Source organism: Dendrobates tinctorius, unplaced genomic scaffold, assembly GCF_039654945.1.
Source record: "Dendrobates tinctorius isolate UK_male_01 unplaced genomic scaffold, ASM3965494v1 ptg000020l, whole genome shotgun sequence".
Classification (NCBI taxonomy): Eukaryota; Metazoa; Chordata; class Amphibia; order Anura; family Dendrobatidae; genus Dendrobates; species Dendrobates tinctorius.
In genome coordinates, this window is record NW_027361688.1 from 21,023,640 (window position 1) to 21,041,382 (window position 17,743).

Here is a 17,743-nt window from a genome sequence, read left to right on the forward strand (position 1 = left end):
CAACGAAAAAAATGTGCTTTATATATAAATAATATGTCATATGAGTAATATAAAAAATATGATAAGTGAATATAGCAAAAGAGCTTTTTTAATACAACAAAAAAGTGTTTTGAATAATAATAATAATAATAATAATAATAATAATAATGTTTCAAATGAGTAATAAAAAAACAATATAAGAAGTGAATCTAATGAAAAAAAAAGATAAAAATACAACCATTGACCTAATCAAACACCCAGTTTAAGTAAACTGTTCTTGGCTACATTCCCGCACATTACGGCAAGGAAGAAAAAGTAGGTTTAAAAAAACAAAAATAAACCCACATGATTTAAAAATGGCTGAGTGTGGGAGGAGCAGAAGAGACACAGCTGTTGGGAGTTCAAGATTCTTTTATTTTCCAGCACGGTCGTCATCGTCGCTACATAGACTATGCGAAGCTTAGCGAGTCTCATTGTCTACAAAGCAGAGGAAATAGTATAAACAAGCCACAACGAAAAGGTAATTTATTTCTATAAATCACACGTATTACACCAAATCTGCCCCGGTAGAAAGCATCTCTTGGCAACCGACTGTAAAACTTCAGCTAAGAACTTTTATAGAAGTCGGTGTTTTTCTAATTTACATTGTGAAAAATGAAAACTTGAATTTTATTTTTTCCATAAAATTCATGAACAATATTTGTAAAGACTGATCCGTTTTGTAGAACTTCATACTAGGAGCGGTTGCAAAAAAAATATTTAAAAAATGAATTTACAGAATCGTAGCTCCGATCTGATCTACTCATATACATTAAATTATAATATATTAATTTCTAACTTATTTTTGTCTTTTTTTTATGAATTCGTATTGTACTGTATAACATTATGGGTTTTTTTAGTTTCTGACTTTGAATTATACAGACTAAATATTTTAGTTACAATTTTTTTTTTTTTCAGAGATTTTAACGACAATGTCTTATTCAATATTTTAGATTATTTCAAAGTTTTGATTTTTTTTTTTGCTTTTACTTCAATTCATTGTTTTTCCAAATTTTCTTATTTCTTTCTATTTTTTTATTGGTTTTATTATCATTTTGAATTATTTCTTAGTTGATGATGTGCTTTTATGCTTTCAAAAATTTCACTAAAAACTAATATTTTATTTTTTATAAAGCTAAAGCCATTCTTTGTCCTTGGATCAGATTAAAATGCATTAGGAAAAGAGAAAGAATTCACCTCTTAGGGTACCGTCACACTTAGCGATGCACCAGCGATCCCGACAACGATACGGTCGGGATCGCTGGTGCATCGCTAAATGGTCGTTAGTGGGCTGCCAAACAGGCAGATCTCTCCAGCGATACAGCAGCGGTCGGCGGTCGTTACTTACCTGTCAGACGCGGTGATGAAGACGTCCTCCCGCCCGCGTCCACTCGTCGCTCGTCGGCGCCAGCAGGAAGCCCAGCAGGAAGCGGCCGATGAGAAACGGCCCAGGACGTTCTCGTGCGATCAGCGATAGCCAGCTGGGGAGCCGGTCGGAGGTAAGTATCACACATAGCGATATCGCTAGCAATATCACTGCTGCGTCACAAAATCGGTGACGCTTAAGCGATATCGCTAGCGATCTCGCGTAGTGTGACGGGGCCTTTATGTGTTAAGTATATAGGCTTACCTCCATAGGAACACATACTCTTTGTAGCCACGCTCTACGACAGCTAATGATTAGAGTTGCTGCAAATCCGTTCGTAGGAGCCGAATCATTGACCTCGCCAATAATTTGTGGCCACTGTACGGGAGCATGGAGAACGGCTTTCATCCAGGCTCTCCTTATTGGCGCAATGTTATCGCACATCAACCCAGGCAGGATGATCAAAATAAGAGCCACGGATACCATTAGGTAGAAGCCGGTTCCCAGAACGCCTGTCCAGTGGCCACAGATTACTGACGTGGTTCCTGTGCATCGGCTCATACCAATTGATAAATCTGAAATGGGGATCTCGTATGTCAAGCCAGATATCCCTAAAAAGACATTTGAAAATGGGGGTTTCCATTAAGATAACCCCTTTAAATGATGTTCAATTTTTGCATTACATCAACTGAAGCTTTAGGAGATAGTTGCACCCTGGCTGGTTTTTGGTGGGCTCACAAGGTGTCATTCGATGCACGCCTATAGAGATAAATACTAAGAGGCACAGTATTTGGCATTTGTATTTGCTGAGCAGGTAGAAGTGAATCCGACCTTCAGTCTGAAAGTCAGAGACAGGAAAATCGTTGAAAACTTGTCTACCTCAGCTGTTTAATGATAGACTTCGGTTGGCCATAAACCAGATCTTGGAATATACTTATAGGATGTGACAATAGTGTAGAAAGAATTTTCCGTGTCACTACCCTCAGTAAAAACCATACAGAGATATTCCCATTTCAGCATTTCACATAGAATACAATTTTCTTACACATTTTACTTATCAATATCCCATGGTGCTTGTTTCCATTCAATAAGAACCTTCGTATCTTACTAAAAATCTGTCCTGGTTATGTGATCGACACACAATTTAATTGGTTGTTTCAAGACTCCACTCTGACACTTGCACTATACCAGCCCTACGTTGGTGTGACCATCACTTGACCAGGACAGATCTATAGTTAGGTTTGATTGCAATCACACCTTTACTTGAAGCCCTTGCGCCGCCATGCAAAATTTGTGCCATTTATAATACTGATGCCTTCTTATGGGGCCTTTGTTAACCTTGGGGCTCTTATAGCTGCACGCAGGGGTGGACACACTATTTGGGCAACCTGTGCAACCACACAAGGGCCCAAGAGGTAAAGAGGCCCACATCGGGCTTCAAAGCTGGTGGGATTTTGAATTCTGTTGAATTATTGGACTGCAAAGGGCCCATATATTGTTTTTGCGCAAGGGTCCTCTTCTGTATGTATCCGTGAGTGGCTAGACCTCATACACTAGAGTGCTGCCCAAGGGAATTTTTACTGCCCTGATTCAGCTGCAGCTCGGAATGCCACAGTGATAGTGGGAATCTTTTGTCATGGAAAGAATGGACCAGATAAGTCTCACCCCCTTGCAAAAAAAAAATACAAAAGTGTAGCAAACGATGAAATCCTCTGCCAAGCCTTCTGTGTGGTTGTGCCAAGGACATACTTGCCAACTCTGCTAGACTCCCAGAAGACTTGGCAATTATCCCAGGTGCAAAAGAAGTTACACGGAGAACAGCTCTTTCTAAAGGTTTCCTGTATATTTGGCCAAGATACTTTGCATTCAGATGGAGTCCAGCGGCACAAAACATATTCAGGAGTTTGTGGAAGGAGCATGACCAGGTTTCTCAGTAGTTAGCAATGTTCTGCAGGGCTGGGGTCCTGGGTTCAAATCACACTAAGGACAACATCTGCAAGGAGTATGTTCTTCTCTTGAGTTTCCTCCAGGTTCTCCTGTTTCCTGACACACTCTAAAGTCATACTGATAGGGGATTTAGATTGCAAACCTCAATGGGGGCAGCGTTGATAATGCGTGTAAAGCACTGCTGAATATGATAAAAAAGCTTATTAGTTCATTGGCGTAGCATATGTAACGTAGCGTTGGGCGGTAGCCGTGGGTGAGGTACTCTTCTTCCACACCCTGGCACACTACAGGAACATGAAGGTCTTAGCTGAGTATGTGGACTTTATCTGTGATGCTTTCACTTCGACTGGCCAGGACCAGATGTTGAGTTCAACGAGGAAGACCACCACTCAAACATAAACAGTCTTTTACAAAAAATAACTTAAGAGGAAGAAATGTGTAGAGTAGATAGAGGGTGCAAAACTTTATGGACAATTCTATTAGAACATATGACATTTTCATACCGATTCCGTCCCTTCCTGAGCTTGGTCCGCGCTCTCTGTCCGTTAGCCTCCCTCTCTGCCTTCTCCGCCACCCAGCACAGTACTTCAGGGACTTTCCTAGTCCCCAACAACAGTACCGCTAACAGGTAAACGAAAGTCCTAGTTCTCAACCCGCGGTTTGGCTTCCTTTTCCCTTTAGGGGAGCTACTTTTGCCACTATGGCCGTTACTTACCGTATTTTTTGGACTATAAGACGCACTTTTTTCAACAAAATTTTTGGGGAAAATGGGAGTGCGTCTTATAGTCGGAATATACTTACAAGTAGTGTGGTGGCAGCAGGAGTCGGGCAATTCTGTGGCGGTCTGACTCTGCAGGGTGATGATTACATTCCCTTCCCAGACTGGTGCGGCAGTACTCGGTGGTGCACAGTGGTGCCGGGCTCCGACATTTTCTGAAAGCCCGGAGCCCCGCACATCTCCACTGCTGTGATGCGGTGGCCTCTGGTAAAATAGCCTCCAGGAAAATGGCCGCTGAATTGGCGCATGCGCAGATTGAGATCTCAGCAACGATAATTCTGTAACCTCCCACTAGGCATCCTACCCCAGACCTCGTCTCCAGAGAATCAATCACTCCTTTAAACACTCTTGTTTGACTCTACTCAGGTTCACGCTATCCATTGCCTTGGTGTCCACTCACTTCGAGGACTCTCAATTCATACATCTCTGCTGACTAATCAGACCAGAGGTCTGACCTCATTGCAAGCTAGGCCCTATCTCACTTCTTGATGGGACCCTCCCGCTGTCTCTTCACTTTAGCCCTTTCCACTCTGGACTAGTCTCAACCTATGTGTTACATAGCCGGCATCTGCTGTAACTGCAGTGATCGGCGGCCACTCTGATCACTGCATGTTGCCATTCAAATGCCCCTGTGAATCTCTAACAGCAGCATTTAAATGTACTGGCTCCCCACGCCCCCAGCAATGCGATTGTGGGAAACCGATGGGTTACTGAAAGCCCCCGTAACTGCCATGTGAGTGTTCCTGTGAAGCTGAGCCACAGGCTGGGCTTCATGGGAGAATTGCGTATATTGATACTGCAGTATCGCAAGATGTAGTATAAGCAATAAAATGATAACAAGTTCAAGTCCCCTATAGGACCTAAAAAAATCAGCAAAAAGTCGAAAAACTATATATACTGCTCAAAACAATAAAGGGAACACTAAACAATACATTGAATTGTTTAGCGTTCCCTTTATTTGTATGTAAAAAAGTTTAAATATCCCTTACTTTATCCCTTTCAAATGTAAAGAATTATAAAAAAAATAAGCATATTCAGTATCATTGTGTCCAAAAAAGTTTGACCATTCAAAATCTAATATACCGTAAATTAAATCGAAAATCAAACACAGAAAGGATAAAAATCGAAAGGCCAGAATTGCCTTTTTCGCTGAGAAAATAAACAGCATTCATAATATCATATGTGCCCCAAAATGTTGGGAAAAAAATCAGCTCTACACACAAAAAACAAGCCCTCCTACAGATGGATGGATGGAAAAATGTTACAAATCTCAGAAAATGGCGAAACAAACAATTTTTTTTCTTTTTACCAATTTAAAATAATAATAAAAAATTGTAAGAGTCTTGTATTGCTACAATCGTACAGAACTTGGGAATCATGCTGCCGGGTCAAGTTTACTGCACAATGAACACAGTAAAAATACAACCCAAAAAAACAATGGCAGAATCTCTTTTTCCGTAATTTTATGCATTTGGGTTGTTTTTTTTCAGTGCATTGTGTGGTAAGAAGATGAATGGTGTCATTCAAAACTACAGCTCATCTCGCAAATAAGAGTAAATAAATAAGAAAAATAAAAAAAGTTAAGGTTTTTGGAACAAATGGAGGAAAAACAAAATCACAAAAAAGTAAAAATGTCTTTAAAAGTTGAATGCAGCAGTCCAGTATTTGTATTTGTGCCTCATAAATCAGCATTGACTATTATTATAAAACAACATGGAGCGTCTTTTGCATGTCCTATATATATATATACACCTGTTTTAGTTGATGTGCCCTTTCTGCATTGTCGGCCATGTTTATTCCTTCTTATCTTTTGATATGGTTCTGCAAATGGAGACTACATTTACCATGTTGTCTTTACAGAGAAAGTGAACTTACTCTGCTCACAGTCCAATTCTAAAGTCCCCATACATTTTAAATAGCTGTTATCCAAGCTATTATTTAACTGATCGTTTAGCCAACAGGTATTAATCCTGACTCCCCCGTGTAATCAGGAGCGCTGCTTTGTTCTCTATGAGAGAGTCACAGCCAGACTTCTCTAGCAATGGCTAATCCCAGCAAGTGAAAAAACAATGACAAACATTTGCTCAGTACTAGTGTATCCTATGTAATTCAGCTATAGCCTGATCTTTCTGCCTCCTGCTTGTGAAAGGTTTCTTCTTGTTACAGGAAACAATCAAAGGAGACAGGATGAAGCTGCATCTCATAGGATACACTGGAGATTCTGGATGCAGCACTCACTCACAGGATAGGGGTAGACAGTCAGTCTAAGTTAGGGGAGTTTTAAAACGCTGCAGGTAATCATTTAATCATTACTATACTTCGGCTCTCTTGTACAAAGTAGAAGTGATATCTTCAGAAGCATGTATTGCACTGGTTGTCTGACTGTGATCACGTGACACTGTTGCACATAATGAAGGAGGGAAATGTGTGGATGCTCTTGGGCTGCAATAAAACATATCAGATACATAAGTGAGCATTGCAAATGCAAAAAACATGGCTGGAGTGCTACTTTAAGCTCACTGGTTCTGTGATTAGTGGTTCACTAATTTCTGCTACATTTCTTAAAGAAGTTTGCAGATAAAAGTAAACAAGTCTCTACAATTCTAGCAGCCTGCACTTTGGCAAAAGACAGACGCTCATGTGATTACTGATCTTGGCAGATGAACCTGCATCTAGAATGATTTACAGGTTTGAGGAATGCTGGACTGTTCCAGGAGAGAAGTTTGGGGCAGGCTGGCACATCCCTAGAACAAGGCGCAGCAGATCTCAGGGAAGCTTACCTGCTTACCTTATAAATCAATAGATGATCAAGAGAAGGTACCACACATGGAGACCACTAGCCAGAAAAAAGGAACATAAAATAGGACTTTTAAAAAAAAAAGTCTTATAATTTACTTTTATTACAAAGTTTGGTTTATTATAGGCAAATTTGCAGGGTTTCTTCCCTTGTGCTCCTTATTGCTGCATACTCCACTTTGTAGAACCAGGCAAAAGAGTGGAGAAAGTGACAACTGTTTTCAGCACATTTCTGATTCTCACTTTTCAAGTCTTGTTAGTCAAGCAAACAAAAGCTGGCAACACTCAAGAGGAAAATGGCTTGAGTGCCCGCCAATATCGCCATGACTGGCCAACTATTGAGATGCAACCATCAACAGTAAATGTTGGGAGAAAGGCTGTGCTAAATTTCAACATCGTACAGTAGATATTTTGTTCTCAGGACAGAATAGCTCCATTTTCCAGCTTCAGAACACATGTTTGACCAAACTGAGCATACATGTGTACAGGGAGCGAGAAAAGATAGCTGTTGGGAATAGTGGGGAATAAGGTGAGATAACTGAGTGCACAGGGGAGTGAGACGGATAACTGTTGGTCAAGTTGAGATAGCTGTTGGCCAATCTAAGAATCTAAGTGTACATGTGTACAGGTGAGCGAGGAGAGCTAGATTTTGGCCAAAGTGAGTGTACATGTGTACAGGGGAGTGAGGTGAGATAACTGTTGGCCAAACAAAATATAGATGTCTAAAGAGGAGCGGGGTAAGGCAGCTGTTGCCCAAACTGAGTGTACATGTGTACAGGGAGCGAGAAAAGATAGCTGTTGGCCAAACTGAGCATACATGTGTTCAGGAGGGCAAGATGAGATAGCCATTGGCGTAACTGAGCGTACATGTGTACAGAGGAGCAAGTAGAGATAGCTGTTGGGAATAGTGGGGAATGAGGTGAGATAACTGAGTGCACAGGGGAGTGAGACGGATAACTGTTGCTCAAACTAAGCGTACATGTTTTCAGGGGAGCAAGCTGAGATAGCTGTTGGCCAAACTAAGTGTACATGTGTACAGGTGAGCGAGGAGAGCTAGATGTTGGCCAAAGTGAGTGTACATGTGTACAGGGGAGTGAGGTGAGATAACTGTTGGCCAAACAAAATATAGATGTCTAAAGAGGAGCGGGGTAAGGCAGCTGTTAGCCAAACTGAGTGAACATGTGGACAAGAGAGCTAGGACTCGGAGAATTGTTGGCCAAACTAAGAGTAAATGTGTACAGGGGAGCGAGTAGAGATAGCTGTTGGTCAAACAAGTATTTGATTGACGCTATTAGATGTGAGGGGTCAACCTAAGAAACCTTGTACTTAGTTATTATATGGATCTGCCTTTGAATAGAGCATCCATATCCTACTATTGGTCTGTATGCCATACCTCTGAACTGACATAGTAAAGAACCATATGGAGCCTGTGCACCACCATATAAGTTCTGTGCATGCATGATGTACATTCTACATAAGTGGACAGACCCTTAAATCAGTTATCTGATTTTTGGGGGTGGACTCCGGAGGACCCAAAAAAGCCACAGATTATATGGACAGTGGGCACTGTGTAATGCCTTTTCTCCCCAGTGGTGGGCCTGCAAAGGATTTGGGGCACTAAATTGAACACAGTGCTGGGGATTTTAGCAGAGGAGCACATTGTAATCAGCTTGTTGTTTTTAGGTACCAAGAGTCTTGACTTTTCTGGATCAGTTCAGAAAACGAAACCTCAAAAACGGCAGGGCTTACAAAAGCCTAGTCGTTTGGACATCGCAGACATTTCTGGAGGAAGTGAATTTTTGCATTTTGCAGTGCAAATGTTGACAGATACAGTGGCATGTAAAAGTTTTGGCACCCCTAGGCAAAATTACTGTAATTGTGAAAAGATAAGCAAGATCAAGATGAAATGATCTCTAAAAGGCCTAAAGTTAAAGAGGACAGATTTCCCTCGTATTTTAAGCAAAAAAATGTAATGTAATGTAGTCTATGCCTGATGGGGAGACCTGAGTAGTCTCAAAAGCTTGCAGTTTGTTACCATCTTTTCAGTTAGCCATTCAGTTAGCCACTGAGGACTCTCAATTTTAAATATTTTTCCACCTACAAATGGGCAGTTCCCGACAAGTTGGGATGAATCCAGAGCGTGGAATAAGACTTCCCTAAATTGCTATTGCAAATGTTGATAACTATGTGTTGATTCTTATGCTTATTATCAGGGGAACCTTCTTTCTAAAAGTATTGTACAACGTGGACAATTCCTTTAAGCTGTTTATTACTAATGTACTTGCGCTAATAACTATCTCCAAAGCAATAGACTTGTCTTTGTGCCCCATTCCGTGTAACATGGGTGGTTTTCTAGGCTTAAAATAGATTTGTCGTATCAACAAAGACGATTCTTTAATTTTTATTAGAAGACATTCCACTTCTCGCAGTGCCAGCTCAGATTATTTCCTGCTAAAAATTCTCTAGTTTGTAAACAGATATGGACATGGTGCTTCTGGTATCAAAGACACCGATAAGTAACTCATCTGCTTCCAATTCACAAATACCAGGGGTTATTATGTGCTATGTTAAATAGAAATACAGGTACAGTGGCTGAATTAACACATACAGTGACTCAAAAGTATTCATACTCTATATCACTGCAGACTTGTGAATCCTCGCAGTGTACGACTCACACACTACTTTATTATACACTGGGGCCTGGTGAGCAGAAGCACAAGAGGGGGGGCCCGGACTGGTTCTGCGCCCCCCCTCTCTGCTTCATCACATCGGGCACTATACAACAGTAAGGGCACTAGATGGCGGCCCTGATACACAGTATGATGCCCCTACACCTCCCTATATACGGCATGAGGGTTTCACAGCTCCCCTATACACAGTATGATTGGCCCACAGGTCCTCTATGCACAGTATGATGGTCCTACAGTTCCATATACCCAGTATAATTCCCCCACAGCTTCCCAATTTACAATATGATGGTCCCACAGCTCCCCTATACACAGTACAATGCCCCCACAGCTCCCCTATTTACAGAATGATAGGCCCACAGCTCCCCTATACACAGTACAATGCTCCCACAGCTCTCCTATTTACAGTATGATGGTCCCACAGATCCTCTATACACAGTATAGTGGGCCAACAGCTCCCCTATTTAGAGTATGATGGTCCCATAGCTCCCCTATACACAGTACAATGCCCCCACAGCTCCCCTATTTACAGAATGGTGGGCCCACAGCTCCCCTATACACAGTACAATGCTCCCACAGCTCCCCTATTTACAGAATGGTGGGCCCACAGCTCCCCTATACACAGTACAATGCTCCCACAGCTCCCCTATTTACAGTATGATGGTCCCACAGATCCTCTATACACAGTATAGTGGGCCAACAGCTCCCCTATTTACAGTATGATGGTCCCACAGCTCCCCTATACACAGTATAATGCCCCTACAGCTCCCCTATTTACAGAATGGTGGGCCCACAGCTCCCCTATAAACAGTACATTGTCAGAACAGCTTCCCCAAAACAGCATAATGGTCCACACACAGTTTAATGGTCCCCACAGCAGCCCACAAACTGTATAATGTCCCTCACATTAACTCCCATAATGTATAATGGCCCATAAAGTAGTCCCTACAGTTTATTACTGCCCCCCACAGTAGCTTCCACAATAGGCCCCGACAGTTTTACAGCACCACACAGTACCTCCCACACTGTATAAAGGTCCCCACAGTGTATGATGGCCCTCACAATAGTCCCCACCCTATATGATGGCACTCACAGGACCTTCCACACTGTATAAATGCCCCCACACTATATAATGGCCCACATAGTATCCCTCAAATTGTATATTGGCCCCTGGATTAGCTCCCACAATGTATAGGGGCCATGGCATTAGTTCCCACAGTGTATAAAGGTTCTGGCATTAGGTCCCAGCCTGCCATTAATGTCTAAACCGCCGGCAACAAAAGTGAGTACACCCCTAAGTGAAAATGGCCAATGTGTGCCCAAAGTGTCAATATTTTGTGTGCCTACTAATATATTCAAGCACTGCCTTATCTCTGTTTTGCATGGAGTTCACTAGAGATTCACAGGTTGCCACTGGAATCCTCTTCCACTCCTCCATGATGACTGTGACGGACTCAGCTCCTGCTGAGCCCATTTTTTGAGTGGACCCTCTGGGTCATGGCGTCCACCCACCGAGGGCGAGCTTACCTTGTGAGAATCCACCCCCTGTACAGGGAGTGTCAGGGGCAAGACCAAGGGGGTGAGCCACCACGACTGCTGGGACCAGACGGCCGGCTCAGGGGACACTAGACGAGTGTCTGACGACAAGGACGAGCAGGAAGTAAGATGAGACAAGACGTAGGTGCAAGGTAACTTCATTAGGATAACATACAGTGTAAACAAGCAAACGTGCAAGGTGCGCGCGTGGGCACGCCAAGGTCCATAGAATGGTACGTGCCAGGTGGCACGCCTAGGTACAGGTATCGGCACGATGGCATCGGACTCCGGACTGCTGGCAACGATCGACATCATCAAGGCATCAGGCTGCGGACATCAGCTCCGGACGTCAGGCCGCAGTCATCCAGCTCATGATCTCTGGCAGCGATCGGCAGGTTCCGGGCATCCGGCAGGCAAACCAGGTTCCAGGCAAGGAGGCACGACAGATATCCGGGCATGGTGCGTGATAGGGAACACGCCGAGGTCCAAGGCTAGGTGCGTGTGTAGGGGACACGCCAGGGTTCAAAGCTAGGTGCGTGTGTAGGGGACACGCCAGGGTTCAAGACAGAGTGCGTGTGTAGAGACACGCCAAGGCACGAGACAGAGTCCTGAGCGTGCAAAGGGCACGCCAGGGTCAGGCGAGGCAGAGTCCTGCGCGTGCAGAGAGGCACGCCAGGAACAGGGTTCAAGGACCAGGCAAGACAGGAATCAGAGCAGAGCAAAGTTAGCAAAGAGTTGTGCAAGAGTAGCACGAAAAGGCACAGTGCGAGAACCAGCGTGAGTGCAATGGAGCACGGAGACCACGGCTGGGAGCGCCGGCAGATGGTACTGACGATGGCAGTTGCAGGCGGGCACGACTAGAAGCGGCACCGCCGCGGGGCCACGCAGCCAGACCACTATAGCACTGGACGGGGCACGGCTGAGGCCCACAGGCGAGCACGGCTAGAGGCGGCACGGCTGAGGCACAGACGACCAGGCACGTGCACGGAGGCACAGAGCCACAAGGCAGGGCTAGGCAAAGACACAGGACAGTGACACGTACAGACAGTACGGCAGAGCCTAGTGCGAAAAGTGCAAGGGCGCACGAAACATCAGGGACAATACAAAGAACAAGGCAGAGACCTGCGCATGCAAAGAGCATGCCAGGGACAGGGACAGTCTAGCAGCGGAGCGTAGGCCGAAGCCCAGAGCCGGGCCAAGGAAGGACCTTGGGACTAGACAAGGTACACAGGCGAGGCAGAGTCCTGCGCGTGCAGAGAGGCACACCAGGAACAGGTGAGGCAGAGTCCTGCGCGTGCAGAGAGGCACGCCAGGAACAGGCGAGGCAGAGTCCTGCGCGTGCAGAGAGGCACGCCAGGGACAGAGACACGGAACAGAAGCAGACAAGGACTACAAGGCAAAGCAGAGCAGGGACAGAACATGGCACGAAGGACAACACAAGACAAGAGACGGAATACGAGCACAGAGCGCGTGCAGAGATGCACGACAGAGCAGAGTGCAAGGGCACAGAATAGAGGGAGCGCCCCACAGACCAAGCAGCCATGCAGGGACACCACACACACAATACTCAGGCCCAGAGCATAGGAAGGGGCGGCCTGATATAGGGCATAGCCCCTCCTCTTCCAGGTCAGGACCAGGGGAGCACTTCCGGGTTCAGATCCACAGGATAACAGAGCACAGTCACATGATCAGAGTTCCAGACATGACGAGACGACTGCAGATCCAGTGCTGAAACCTAGACAGGTCACATGATCAGAGTTCTAGACATGACGAGATGACTGCAGAATCAGTGCTGAAACCTAGACAGGTCACATGATCAGAGTTCCAGGCATGACGAGATGATTACCGAACCAGACAGTGCAGGATCTTTAGGAAACGTCACATGATCAGCGTTCCAGACATGACGAGATGATTGCAGAACCAGACAGTGCAGGATCCAGGCAGGGACACATGATCAGGGACTCTAGACAAGACGAGAAGCTCACAGAAGGCAGAGCAGAAACGCAGGCATCCTGCAGCTCAGACATGAGGTGAGTGTGCACACTCCTCTAGTGAACATGCAGGACAGCAGACAAGATATGCACATGCACATCGCTCCAGTAGTTCTTGAGACAAAACAGACATGGCAGACATGACAAACGTGGCGGACATGACAATGACATCACGGAGCTGGTGGATGTTAGAGACTTTGTGCTTCTCCACCTTCCATTTGAAGATGCCCCACAAATGCTCAATAGGGTTTAGATCTGGAGACATGCTTGGCCAGTCCAGCACCCAAACTCTCAGTTTCTTTAGCAAGGCAGTGGTTGTCTTGCAGATGTGTTTGGGGTCGTTATTATGTTGGAATACTGCCCTGCGGCCCAGTTTTCAAAGGGAAGTAATCATACTCTGCTTCAGTATGTCACAGTTCATGGTTCCCTTAATGAATTTTAGCTCCTTGCAGTCAGCAGCACTCATGCAGCCCCAAATCATGACACTCCCACCACCATGCTTGACTGTAGGCAAGACACACTTGTCTTTGTGCTCCTCACCTCACATCATCTGAACTAAATAAATTTATCTTGATCTCATCAGTCTACAGCTCTTGGTTCCATTAATCCATGTCCTTAGTCTGCTTGTTTTCAGCAAACTGTCTGAGGGCTTTCTTATACATCGTCTTTAGATCTGGGATGACAGCCATGCAGCTCGGTCTGAGCACTGACAGGCTGAACCCCTACCCCTGTAATCTCTGCAGCAATGCTGGTAGCACGCATACATCTATTTTGAAAAGACAACATCTGGATATGACACTGAACACGTGCACTTAACCTCTTTGGTCAATCATGGCGAGGCCTGTTCTGAGTGAAACCTGTCTTGTTGCACCTCTGACTGGTCTTGGCCACTGTGCTGCAGCTCGGTGACGGGGTGTTGGCAATCTTTTTATAGTCTAGAACATCTTTTTGTAGAGGAATAATTCTTTAGTTCAGATCTTCAGAGAGTTCTTTGCCACGAGTAGCCATGCTGAAATTCTGAACTTCAGTGACCAGTATGACAGAGTGTGAGAGTGATAACGCCAAATGTTACACACCTGCTCCCCATTCACACCTGAGATTTTGTAACACAAAAGAGTCACATGACACCTGGGAGGGAAAAAAAGCTAACTGTGCACACTTTGGCCATTTTGACTTAGGGGTGTGTAAGGGAGAAGACCGGGCTGCGGGTACCTGTCTGCTGGGAACTGTTGGGACTGCCTTCCTTGTTTCCTGGTGGGAAGCAATAGGGGCTGGACAGGCCCCATAACCAGAACCCGGCTGGAAGCTGAGGTAGAAAGCGCAAAGCTGCAGAGAGGCCCCGTCAGCGTGTAAGCATCAGGGCCGGCAGCGTGCTCCGCACACGAACCACCGGCGCTGCTACGGATGGCAGCAGACAGACCCGGTGGCCTAGAGACAGTTTTGGCGATGGCAGGCGGCGTGCAGCAGGCTGAGAGGAGTGCTCTGTCCCCAGAGCACCGATGTTGCGCAGGCCTGCGTCCATTAACCCCCCCACAAACCGAGAGGACTTGAGAGAGAGAGAGAGGTGCAGGGTGCCCGGTGACTACCAGAGAGCTTGGTACCGTACGTTCCATGTCCATGAGTACAGCGCATGTGCCACATAAGAGAAACCAGGTACGGGACAGACACTTGTACCCTGATTTGCCAGTTGATACTCGCCAGTCTAAGTTGGACCAGGACAGCGCTGCAGCCTTATTTGATTTGGCCGCACCAACTTATGGACTAGGGGCTCAGCGGAAGATACCAGAGACCGACCACTGCCACCAGAATACAGATCCTCGTTGCCTACAGGATCTTCAGATGCATAAGGATGTATAAAATTATATAATGTTAGAGTTGGAAGGGACCTCCAGGGTCATCGTGTCCAACCCCCTGGTCAATGCAGGGTTCACAAAAAAAACATCTCAGACCAATGTCTGTCTAGCCTCTGTTTGAAGACTTTCATTGAAGGAGAACTCACCACCTCTCATGGCAGCTTGTCCCACTCATTGATCACCATCACTGTCGAAAAGTTTTTTCTAATATCTAATCTGTATCTTCTCCCTTTCAGATTCATTCCATTGCTTCTCGTGTTTCCATGTGCAAATAAGAATAAGGATGATCCCTCTGCACTGTGACAGCCCTTCACATATTTGTAGACAGCTATCCTGTAACCGTTCCTCGTAGGACAAACTTTGCAGTCCGCTCACCATCCTGGTAGCTCTTCTCTGAACTTTCTCCAGTTTGTTCATGTGTTTTTTAAAATGTGGTGGCCTGACCTGGTCACAGTATTCCAGTTGAGGCCTGACCAAGAAGGAGTAGAGGTGGATAATTACTTCACGTGATCTAGACTATTCTTCTTGTAATACATCCTACATGCCTTTTTTGCTGATGCATCACACTGTTGACTCATGGGCAGTCTGTGATCTATTCGTATACCCAAGTATTTTTCACACGTGCTGTTGCTTAGTTCTCTTCTTCTCATTCTGTAGATGTAATTTTTGTTTTTTTTCAGATGTAGAATCTTGCATTTCTCCCTGTTAAATATCACTCTATTAGTCGCGTCCCATTGTTCAAGCTTATCTAGAGCTGTATAAACAAAACGTTAGAATTTTTTTTATCAAAACTACATGCACAAAGTGCACACAGCTGAAATTATCATGATACACAAGAAATGCAGTTACAAAGAGTTCAATGACCAAAGAAGATCTGCTATATCTGTCATTGTTAGCGTAGTGCACTATTGCTTTCATCAGGCAGTAAGTATATATATATAAATCACCAGTAATTAAAGTAGGTGGCACACTGTTTATATAAACCTGTGAGTAAAAACAACATAGAAAGGTAAAATCACTCAAATGATAGTAACCTGGTCATATGCCCATAATAAATCACTATAAGTAATCGGCTGTTCTGGAATGAGGCAAACTCCATGTTCTCTGCCACTGACATCAGTCATCTTTGTTTTCATGAGTAGTAAATTAATAGACACAATTTATCAAGCCTTCGTGCAATATATTCTCCAGGCAGTACAAGGAAAAGAGTGCTCGGGTGTGGAGCCGCACGGGATAACCTTGTTTATTTCAGCAGCACTTTCTTGGTTTTCATCATTTATTTTAAGTTGCTTATACATTGCCAACATATTCCACAGAGGCTGGGGGAAATTTAAATTGCGACTTGCAAAATTGCAAATTTGGCATATCTTTATTTTGGCCCAAAATGCCAAAAAAAAAAATTAAATTTTTCTGTCCTTAATGACATTACTCCACTTTTTCTAAGTGGAAATTTACACAAATTCTAGAGAAAAATTTTAACCAACTTTGGATGGCGAAGATTTACATTTTTGGCTCACAGACAGACAAAAGCGTTTTTAGGCTCCCCGTAGACTTTTTGGGTTTCATATCAACTACTTTATCTACATTGTGGAGCCTTCTAAGACACCAGAAAAATGCTCAGGTCACTTCTTTGTATCTTTTGAAACCGGAACTCGTCAAACTATGATCAAAAGACTGGACATATGAACAGCAAATCGTTTTGACATAGAAATGTATGTGTTCAAAGTTTGGAGCATTTTTAGGGCATTTTTTCAACCCTGAATTTGCCTGAAAAAATTGTGTGCATATAACCTTAGAATCCTAATTTCTTGGCCAAAGATGTGAGGAGCAGTTACAATGAGCATCTGTCTTTCTGGGGAATCTGCCCTGTATTATACAGACAACTCATTGATTTAAAGGAGACCAGTCAGTTGCTCAAAAAATTGAGTTAAATACTCGTACGTTGTAAAAATCCCTGAGCTCGCCTGATTCTGCTGCCTTTTTTGTTTTGCTTTGAGTCGCTCCATTGCATAGATATTCACATTTATTGCTTTAGGAGCACAGTATGTGAAATCTCTGCAGACCAACTGGGAGCTTCTTCGCGAGCATTTTCACCACTCCCTTCCGGATACTGCCAATCACAGCTCAGCAGCTGATCTAACAGTTACTAATGCTGCCGAGCTGTGATTGGCAGCTCTGGGAACCGTTGAAAAACTCAGAGAAGACTGTGAAACAACAAACAGTTGGGCAGCAAAACAGAGATTTCACATACTGTGCTCCTGAAGAAACAAACGGAAGTATCCCTGCAATGGAATGATGCAGTGCAAGACTTATTTTCAGGCTTACCTACAGATCACAGCTAATTCACTGAGTGTTCCCGCATGGAAAAATTGTGATCAGCTTTTTGTCCACAAGTGAAGAACCTCTTTAACTTGCTAGTTATGTATATTTTTGGAGAAGTAGTAAAAATTTCCATTGGTGGCTATTCTTTTACATGTAACTTCTCTAACTTTTTGGAACAGAATTACTAAAAATATTTGGGAACAATGTGCAGCAATAAACACAATCAATCTGTGGCCTTAGGTTGGAGCAGAACATTCTATCTGACCTTACTGTTTGGTGTCTTGTTGGTAAACTAGGTGCTCAATAAATGATGCTAGGTTCTCCTGCCATTGTTTGTCCTTTCTGGTGTGGACTACTTCTTTTGGTTCTGTCTGGGCAAACTCTCAGAAGACAATGCAAGTTTCAGGCCGTCTTGGAGGTGATCATCTTGTGACCATCTTTGTTAGCAC

The 17,743-nt window shown here is 44.2% G+C and overlaps 1 protein-coding gene across 3 annotated transcripts in view; it reads left to right on the forward strand.

Annotated features, from left to right (window-relative positions):
* Positions 1-359: 359 nt before the first annotated feature.
* LOC141083535 (matrix metalloproteinase-21-like) overlaps positions 360-17,743 on the forward strand; it is a 48,973-nt gene continuing 31,589 nt past the window's right edge. For 2 of the 3 annotated variants that reach the window (XM_073567861.1, XM_073567864.1), the window contains exon 1: positions 13,026-13,158. The gene's annotated coding sequence lies outside the window, so the exon portion shown is untranslated. Of the gene's footprint in view, positions 500-13,025; positions 13,159-17,743 lie in introns of those variants that run through there. The other variant, XM_073567862.1, reaches the window with a different exon arrangement.